This window comes from Oncorhynchus masou, unplaced genomic scaffold, assembly GCF_036934945.1.
Source record: "Oncorhynchus masou masou isolate Uvic2021 unplaced genomic scaffold, UVic_Omas_1.1 unplaced_scaffold_2663, whole genome shotgun sequence".
Taxonomy (NCBI): domain Eukaryota; kingdom Metazoa; phylum Chordata; class Actinopteri; order Salmoniformes; family Salmonidae; genus Oncorhynchus; species Oncorhynchus masou.
In genome coordinates, this window is record NW_027009098.1 from 12,617 (window position 1) to 22,984 (window position 10,368).

The following is a 10,368-nucleotide window of genomic DNA, read 5'->3' on the forward strand; positions in this document are numbered from 1 at the left end:
ATTACAGGTTACCCCTTGTAGAACTAACACTAGATTACAGGTTACCCCTTGTAGAACTAACACTAGATTACAGGTTACCCCTTGTAGAACTAACACTAGATTACAGGTTACCCCTTGTAGAACTAACACTAGATTACAGGTTACACCTTGTAGATTACAGATTACCCCTTGTAGAACTAACCCTAGATTACAGGTTACCCCTTGTAGAACTAACACTAGATTACAGGTTACCCCTTGTAGAACTAACACTAGATTACAGGTTACCCCTTGTAGATTACAGGTTACCCCTTGTAGAACTAACCCTAGATTACAGGTTACCCCTTGTAGAACTAACCCTAGATTACAGGTTACCCCTTGTAGAACTAACCCTAGATTACAGGTTACCCTTTGTAGAACTAACGCTAGATTACAGGTTACCCCTTGTAGAACTAACCCTAGATTACAGGTTACCCCTTGTAGAACTAACACTAGATTACAGGTTACCCCTTGTAGATTACAGGTTACCCCTTGTAGATTACAGGTTACCCCTTGTAGAACTAACCCTAGATTACAGGTTACCCCTTGTAGAGCTAACCCTAGATTACAGGTTACCCCTTGTAGAACTAACACTAGATTACAGGTTACCCCTTGTAGATTACAGGTTACCCCTTGTAGAACTAACACTAGATTACAGGTTACCCCTTGTAGATTACAGATTACCCTTTGTAGAACTAACGCTAGATTACAGGTTACCCCTTGTAGAACTAACCCTAGATTACAGGTTACCCCTTGTAGAACTAACACTAGATTACAGGTTACCCCTTGTAGAACTAACACTAGATTACAGGTTACCCCTTGTAGATTACAGGTTACCCCTTGTAGAACTAACCCTAGATGACAGGTTACCCTTGTAGAACTAACCCTAGATTACAGGTTACCCCTTGTAGAACTAACCCTAGATTACAGGTTACCCTTTGTAGAAGTAACGCTAGATTACAGGTTACCCCTTGTAGAACTAACCCTAGATTACAGGTTACCCTTGTAGAACTAACACTAGATTACAGGTTACCCCTTGTAGATTACAGGTTACCCCTTGTAGATTACAGGTTACCCCTTGTAGAACTAACCCTAGATTACAGGTTACCCCTTGTAGAGCTAACCCTAGATTACAGGTTACCCCTTGTAGAACTAACACTAGATTACAGGTTACCCCTTGTAGATTACAGGTTACCCCTTGTAGAACTAACACTAGATTACAGGTTACCCCTTGTAGATTACAGATTACCCCTTGTAGAACTAACCCTAGATTACAGGTTACCCCTTGTAGAACTAACCCTAGATTACAGGTTACCCCTTGTAGAACTAACCCTAGATTACAGGTTACCCCTTGTAGAACTAACCCTAGATTACAGGTTACCCCTTGTAGAACTAACCCTAGATTACAGGTTACCCCTTGTAGAACTAACCCTAGATTACAGGTTACCCCTTGTAGAACTAACACTAGATTACAGGTTACCCCTTGTAGATTACAGGTTACCCCTTGTAGAACTAACACTAGATTACAGGTTACCCCTTGTAGATTACAGATTACCCCTTGTAGAACTAACCCTAGATTACAGGTTACCCCTTGTAGAACATACCCCTAGATTACAGGTTACCCCTTGTAGAACTAACACTAGATTACATGTTACCCCTTGTAGATTACAGGTTACCCCTTGTAGATTACAGGTTACCCCTTGTAGAACTAACCCTAGATTACAGGTTACCCCTTGTAGAACTAACACTAGATTACAGGTTACCCCTTGTAGAACTAACACTAGATTACAGGTTACCCCTTGTAGAACTAACCCTAGATTACAGGTTACCCCTTGTAGAACTAACCCTAGATTATAGGTTATCCCTTGTAGAACTAACAATAGATTACAGGTTACCCCTTGTAGAACTAACACTAGATTACAGGTTACCCCTTGTAGAACTAACCCTAGATTACAGGTTACCCCTTGTAGAACTAACACTAGATTACAGGTTACCCCTTGTAGGTTACAGGTTACCCCTTGTAGGTTACAGGTTACCCCTTGTAGATTACAGGTTACCCCTTGTAGAACTAACACTAGATTACAGCTTACCCCTTGTAGAACTCTCACTAGATTACAGGTTACCCCTTGTAGAACTAACACTAGATTACAGGTTACCCCTTGTAGAACTAACACTAGATTACAGGTTACCCCTTGTAGAACTAACACTAGATTACAGGTTACCCCTTGTAGAACTAACCCTAGATTACAGGTTACCCCTTGTAGAACTAACCCTAGATTACAGGTTACCCCTTGTAGAACTAACCCTAGATTACAGGTTACCCTTTGTAGAACTAACGCTAGATTACAGGTTACCCCTTGTAGAACTAACACTAGATTACAGGTTACCCCTTGTAGAACTAACCCTAGATTACAGGTTACCCCTTGTAGAACTAACACTAGATTACAGGTTACCCCTTGTAGATTACAGGTTACCCCTTGTAGAACTAACCCTAGATTACAGGTTACCCCTTGTAGAGCTAACCCTAGATTAAAGGTTACCCCTTGTAGAACTAACACTAGATTACAGGTTACCCCTTGTAGATTACAGGTTACCCCTTGTAGAACTAACACTAGATTACAGGTTACCCCTTGTAGATTACAGATTACCCCTTGTAGAACTAACCCTAGATTACAGGTTACCCCTTGTAGAACTAACCCTAGATTACAGGTTACCCCTTGTAGAACTAACACTAGATTACAGGTTACCCCTTGTAGAACTAACACTAGATTACATGTTACCCCTTGTAGATTACAGGTTACCCCTTGTAGATTACAGGTTACCCCTTGTAGATTACAGGTTACCCCTTGTAGAACTAACCCTAGATTACAGGTTACCCCTTGTAGAACTAACACTAGATTACAGGTTACCCCTTGTAGATTACAGGTTACCCCTTGTAGAACTAACACTAGATTACAGGTTACCCCTTTTAGATTACAGGTTACCCCTTTTAGATTACAGGTTACCCCTTTTAGATTACAGGTTACCCCTTGTAGATTACAGGTTACCCCTTGTAGATTACAGGTTACCCCTTGTAGAACTAACCCTAGATTACAGGTTACCCCTTGTAGAACTAACACTAGATTACAGGTTACCCCTTGTAGATTACAGGTTACCCCTTGTAGAACTAACCCTAGATTACAGGTTACCCCTTGTAGAACTAACACTAGATTACAGGTTACCCCTTTTAGATTACAGGTTACCCCTTGTAGAACTAACACTAGATTACAGGTTACCCCTTGTAGAACTAACACTAGATTACAGGTTACCCCTTGTAGAACTAACACTAGATTACAGGTTACCCCTTGTAGAACTAACACTAGATTACAGGTTACCCCTTGTAGAACTAACACTAGATTACAGGTTACCCCTTGTAGAACTAACACTAGATTACAGGTTACCCCTTGTAGAACTAACACTAGATTACAGGTTACCCCTTGTAGAACTAACACTAGATTACAGGTTACCCCTTGTAGAACTAACACTAGATTACAGGTTACACCTTGTAGATTACAGATTACCCCTTGTAGAACTAACCCTAGATTACAGGTTACCCCTTGTAGAACTAACACTAGATTACAGGTTACCCCTTGTAGAACTAACACTAGATTACAGGTTACCCCTTGTAGGTTACAGGTTACCCCTTGTAGATTACAGGTTACCCCTTGTAGAACTAACACTAGATTACAGGTTACCCCTTGTAGAACTAACACTAGATTACAGGTTACCCCTTGTAGAACTAACACTAGATTACAGGTTACCCCTTGTAGAACTAACCATAGATTACAGGTTAGCCCTTGTAGAACTAACACTAGATTACAGGTTACCCCTTGTAGAACTAACACTAGATTACAGGTTACCCCTTGTAGATTACAGGTTACCCCTTGTAGAACTAACCCTAGATTACAGGTTACCCCTTGTAGAACTAACCCTAGATTACAGGTTACCCCTTGTAGAACTAACCCTAGATTACAGGTTACCCTTTGTAGAACTAACGCTAGATTACAGGTTACCCCTTGTAGAACTAACCCTAGATTACAGGTTACCCCTTGTAGAACTAACACTAGATTACAGGTTACCCCTTGTAGATTACAGGTTACCCCTTGTAGATTACAGGTTACCCCTTGTAGAACTAACCCTAGATTACAGGTTACCCCTTGTAGAGCTAACCCTAGATTACAGGTTACCCCTTGTAGAACTAACACTAGATTACAGGTTACCCCTTGTAGATTACAGGTTACCCCTTGTAGAACTAACACTAGATTACAGGTTACCCCTTGTAGATTACAGATTACCCCTTGTAGAACTAACCCTAGATTACAGGTTACCCCTTGTAGAACTAACCCTAGATTACAGGTTACCCCTTGTAGAACTAACCCTAGATTACAGGTTACCCCTTGTAGAACTAACACTAGATTACAGGTTACCCCTTGTAGAACTAACCCTAGATTACAGGTTACCCCTTGTAGAACTAACCCTAGATTACAGGTTACCCCTTGTAGAACTAACCCTAGATTACAGGTTACCCCTTGTAGAACTAACACTAGATTACAGGTTACCCCTTGTAGATTACAGGTTACCCCTTGTAGAACTAACACTAGATTACAGGTTACCCCTTGTAGATTACAGATTACCCCTTGTAGAACTAACCCTAGATTACAGGTTACCCCTTGTAGAACATACCCCTAGATTACAGGTTACCCCTTGTAGAACTAACACTAGATTACATGTTACCCCTTGTAGAATACAGGTTACCCCTTGTAGATTACAGGTTACCCCTTGTAGAACTAACCCTAGATTACAGGTTACCCCTTGTAGAACTAACACTAGATTACAGGTTACCCCTTGTAGAACTAACACTAGATTACAGGTTACCCCTTGTAGAACTAACACTAGATTACAGGTTACCCCTTGTAGAACTAACCCTAGATTACAGGTTACCCCTTGTAGAACTAACACTAGATTACAGGTTACCCCTTGTAGAACTAACACTAGATTACAGGTTACCCCTTGTAGATTACAGGTTACCCCTTGTAGAACTAACCCTAGATTACAGGTTACCCCTTGTAGAACTAACCCTAGATTACAGGTTACCCCTTGTAGAACTAACCCTAGATTACAGGTTACCCTTTGTAGAACTAACGCTAGATTACAGGTTACCCCTTGTAGAACTAACCCTAGATTACAGGTTACCCCTTGTAGAACTAACACTAGATTACAGGTTACCCCTTGTAGATTACAGGTTACCCCTTGTAGATTACAGGTTACCCCTTGTAGAACTAACCCTAGATTACAGGTTACCCCTTGTAGAGCTAACCCTAGATTACAGGTTACCCCTTGTAGAACTAACACTAGATTACAGGTTACCCCTTGTAGATTACAGGTTACCCCTTGTAGAACTAACACTAGATTACAGGTTACCCCTTGTAGATTACAGATTACCCCTTGTAGAACTAACCCTAGATTACAGGTTACCCCTTGTAGAACTAACCCTAGATTACAGGTTACCCCTTGTAGAACTAACCCTAGATTACAGGTTACCCCTTGTAGAACTAACACTAGATTACAGGTTACCCCTTGTAGAACTAACCCTAGATTACAGGTTACCCCTTGTAGAACTAACCCTAGATTACAGGTTACCCCTTGTAGAACTAACCCTAGATTACAGGTTACCCCTTGTAGAACTAACCCTAGATTACAGGTTACCCCTTGTAGAACTAACACTAGATTACAGGTTACCCCTTGTAGATTACAGGTTACCCCTTGTAGAACTAACACTAGATTACAGGTTACCCCTTGTAGATTACAGATTACCCCTTGTAGAACTAACCCTAGATTACAGGTTACCCCTTGTAGAACATACCCCTAGATTACAGGTTACCCCTTGTAGAACTAACACTAGATTACATGTTACCCCTTGTAGATTACAGGTTACCCCTTGTAGATTACAGGTTACCCCTTGTAGAACTAACCCTAGATTACAGGTTACCCCTTGTAGAACTAACACTAGATTACAGGTTACCCCTTGTAGAACTAACACTAGATTACAGGTTACCCCTTGTAGAACTAACCCTAGATTACAGGTTACCCCTTGTAGAACTAACCCTAGATTATAGGTTATCCCTTGTAGAACTAACACTAGATTACAGGTTACCCCTTGTAGAACTAACACTAGATTACAGGTTACCCCTTGTAGAACTAACACTAGATTACAGGTTTCCCCTTGTAGAACTAACACTAGATTACAGGTTACCCCTTGTAGAACTAACCCTAGATTACAGGTTACCCCTTGTAGAACTAACCCTAGATTACAGGTTACCCCTTGTAGAACTAACACTGAACACCTGTATGTGACCAATAACATCTGTTAAACACGTGTATGTGACCAATAACATCTGCTAACCATGAGTATCTGACCAATAACATCTGCTAACCATGTGTATGTGACCAATACCATCTGCTAACCATGTGTATGTGACCAATAACATTTGCTAACCTTGTGTATGTGACCAATACCATCTGCTAACCATGTGTATGTGACCAATACCATCTGCTAACCATGTGACCAATACCATCTGCTAACCATGTGTATGTGACCAATAACATCTGCTAACCATGTGTATGTGACCAATAACATCTGCTAACCATGTGACCAATACCATCTGCTAACCATGTGACCAATACCATCTGCTAACCATGTGTATGTGAACTATACCATCTGCGAACCATGTGACCAATACCATCTGCTAACCATCTGTATGCAACCAATAACATTTGATATGCTGTAAACAGGAGTACAACATTTTTTTTGGGTTCTTGATTTAACACAACAACAAAACATGTCTTGTTAGTGAGGGAGAAGATTGGTCCGATCGCAACCCCAGACTTCATCCAGAACGCTCCTGGACTTCCTAAAACACGATCTGGTACGTGTTACCTCATTCCTGATTTCTACCACTTTTTAAAAAATAAATAATTTAAAAATACTTTTATGTTCATTTTGTCTTTTACATTTTTATTTATTATTTTCATTTTATTTTACAAAATATCTCATCCTCAGGTAAGATCATGAGGCGGGTCCTGAGGCAGATCGCCCGGAACGAGAAGGATCTAGGTGACCTTTCAACTATGGCTGACCCCAAGGTCGTAGAGGTCCTGTTCAACCACCGCTGTGAAACGGCCTCTTGAGGGGGCTGCATGTCAACACTCTACAGTAGCTTCTTCTCCTCATCTCCTCTCCTCGTCTCCTCATCTCCTCTCCTCGTCTCCTCCTCTCCTCTCCATCCACACTGATCTGAAAACTATGGAAGCCCATTCCTGCCACCAACTCTTTAAAAAATTATTATTATTTTTTTAAAATAATAACATACTGCTACAAATTAAGAACTATATATGTGCACATTTATTTCCATATATCCACGTTGCAGAGATCAGCACAGCAGGGTGGCTGGCATTTACCCCAACACTTTTTCAATTCGGTTTAATAAAAAATATTGACACAAAAGCATTGAAGATTACTGTTGTTTAGAATGATTTTGCCTTTATGATTTGTCAACTCGTGCTTCAGTCTGATCAACTGTAGTCTACTGATAACGACCACAGCTACAGGTGGCCAAGAGAAACCTATGCACTCTGGTCTCTTCTGGCCATATGAAACGAAGCCGACTTCGTCTACCCAGACCGTATCAATCCAAAATGATTGACCTGAAATCAATCGATGAACACAATAGTGATGACATCCTGTACGAGTCACTTTTCAATTACAGATGTTAAAAGGCCCGCACTTTTTAACCGTGCATGCAGTCAGCACTGTTGGTTCTATTGGCCAATCACAGTTGTTGATTAGTATTTAAAGAATAAATCATTTTTAAACCAGGATGTTGGGAAATAACAATCTGCCCACATGCAACCGTTTTATTTCTATTACTATGTCATACCCTACGACTTAGGTTCTGGAGTTTTACCTGGTTGGGTTAGCCTACCAGTTCAGGAAAAACTCTGGGGGGGGGCCCCCCCTAGGAAAACCCCTCCTGTGGTGCCACCTCTGAAAATCACCCCCACAGAGAGACAGATGAAGAAGTATGCTCTACAATCTCAACCATTTTTTTTTTTTTAAGTATCTCATCATAACAATAAATGTGGTTGGCGGGAATGGGCTTTCTGCAGAAAACACAGGTTATATAATATACAACAGGAAACATGGCGGTATTTTCTTATCATTCTGTCACTTCTTCAGCGTCATTCTAGGAAGATGGAGATGAGGTGAGGAAGCTACGTTAAGACACCCAGAGAGTCCCCCTTCCTCCTCCACCTAATCTGAAGATGCTGAGGCCTGTCTCCTAGTCTGTGGACAAAGACACTTCAATTATTTTAAATTGTACTGTTTGCTATTCTTTAAACACGTGTTTTATTCATGTGCTGTTCTATAAACCAGTGTGTGTGTTGATCTGATGGTCCCTAAGCGCTGATCCTGGTCGTAAATTATTTTGTGTGGTCTGTTTGGAGGATGGATATTATTAGTGGTTGGGGGACAGATCCTAGATCAGATCTTATGGGAACGACTGACTTCGATGTTGTCTATGTAAGGGAATTGCAGTCAATTCAAATGCCAATCCCAAGGGCTCAAACCAATGAACTCCGTTTATTTCAACACTTTTCTATACCCGGTCAAAAAGGACATGAAACAATCCCTATTCCAAATGAATATTTATGCCCCAGTGTTGTCATTTGCATGTAATAATGGGTGGGCCAATGTTGAGGTAAACTGGACACGGAATCAGAATCGTCCCTTGTTGCCTGGTCAGCAACCGAACCTCTGGAACCCCTGGAACCTCTGGAACATTCAGTGTTCTGATTGATCAGCTTCTGTCTTCCATCTTGTTTTTTTACATGCTCCTCAGATTATATATTATTATTGATCTGTAAAGTCTAAATGATGGAAAGCTATGATAATTATTCCCAGGGAGACCAGTCAGCTCTCAGTTCTTCCACAAACATCGCTTCCATTTGTTTGGACGTCTTTTGTCTATTTCAACTTTGAGATTTTATGATTTGAGAATAAAACTGTTTAATTTATTTTGGTTGTTGTTTTGAATGTATTACATTTTTTTTGTGTTAATACTTGACGAGGACAGAAAGTCTCCAAGCCTCAGATGTCCTTTTGTGAAGATGAAGTAATCCTCTGAAGAAAGTCGCCCTCTAGTCATATCAGATAGGAGGTGTGCTTTACTGTAAAATCCTCTATCCTACAGCAAAGGCTTCTCGCTGTGCTGTACTGTAAAATCCTCTATCCTACAGAAAAGGCTTCTCGCTGTGCTGTACTGTAAAATCCTCTATCCTACAGAAAAGGCTTCTTGCTGTACTGTAAATGCCTCTATCCTATAGCAAAAGCTTCTCCCTGTGCTTTACTGTAAATGCCTCTATTCTACAGCAAAAGCTTCTCCCTGTGCTTTACTGTAAATGCCTCTATCCTATAGCAAAGGCTTCTTGCTGTGCTGTACTGTAAATGCTTCTATCCTATAGCAAAAGCTTCTCCCCAAGTGCTTTACTGTAAAAGCCTCTATTCTACAGCAAAAGCTCCCTGTGCTTTACTGCAAATGCCTCTATCCTACAGCCGCTATTCCCTGTTGCTGTTTGTTTCTCAGATGTTGGGAGATCTTATCGATCTGGTAGAGATTGGAGAGAGAGATGGGGGGGGGGACATTATTTAAAGTCGTTGTTGTTGTTGTTGAAATTGCAGCCCTTCCTGTTTATATTAGAGTCAATGGGGCTACAGTAGCGATTAGTCTTGGTCACACGTGGACACAATGACTGTGTCCTAAATGGCATCATATTCTCTATATAGTGCACTACTTTTCCCCATCACAGTTCATGTGTCAGATCAGACCTACTGCACCATGATGTCATGGTGACCACGGGGGGAATACAGGTCAGAAAACAAGATGGCGCTAACAGATATGGTGCCCTGATTCTAAGGTGACAGCCAGGGTTTCTCTTCCTGTTGCTGTTTTGAAGGGCAATCACAGGTGCCTCAAAGGTGACAGGCAAAGGTTTCCCTGTTCTTCCAAAAAAATGTTTTTTTTTTGTAACAGCTTTCTGCAATAATATTTTGGTTAGGGTAGATTTTTTTTGAATTCTTGATATAATACTATGTGCCAAAATTCCCCCCCCTGCCAGAATTCTCCCCCCTGCCAGAATTCTCCCCCCTCTGCCAGAATTCTCCCCTCTGCCAGAATTCTCCCCCTCTGCCAGAATTCCCCCCCCTCTGCCAGAATTCTCCCCCTCTGCCAGAATTCTCCCCCTCTGCCAGAATTC

General features: G+C 41.1%; 1 long non-coding RNA gene across 1 annotated transcript; it reads left to right on the plus strand.

Moving 5' to 3' along the window:
* Positions 1–5,788: 5,788 nt before the first annotated feature.
* LOC135533794 (uncharacterized) lies at positions 5,789–9,129 on the plus strand. Its single transcript, XR_010454591.1, has 2 exons — positions 5,789–6,980; positions 7,115–9,129. It is a non-coding gene; the product is annotated as an uncharacterized LOC135533794 (long non-coding RNA).
* The last annotated feature ends 1,239 nt before the right edge of the window (positions 9,130–10,368 follow it).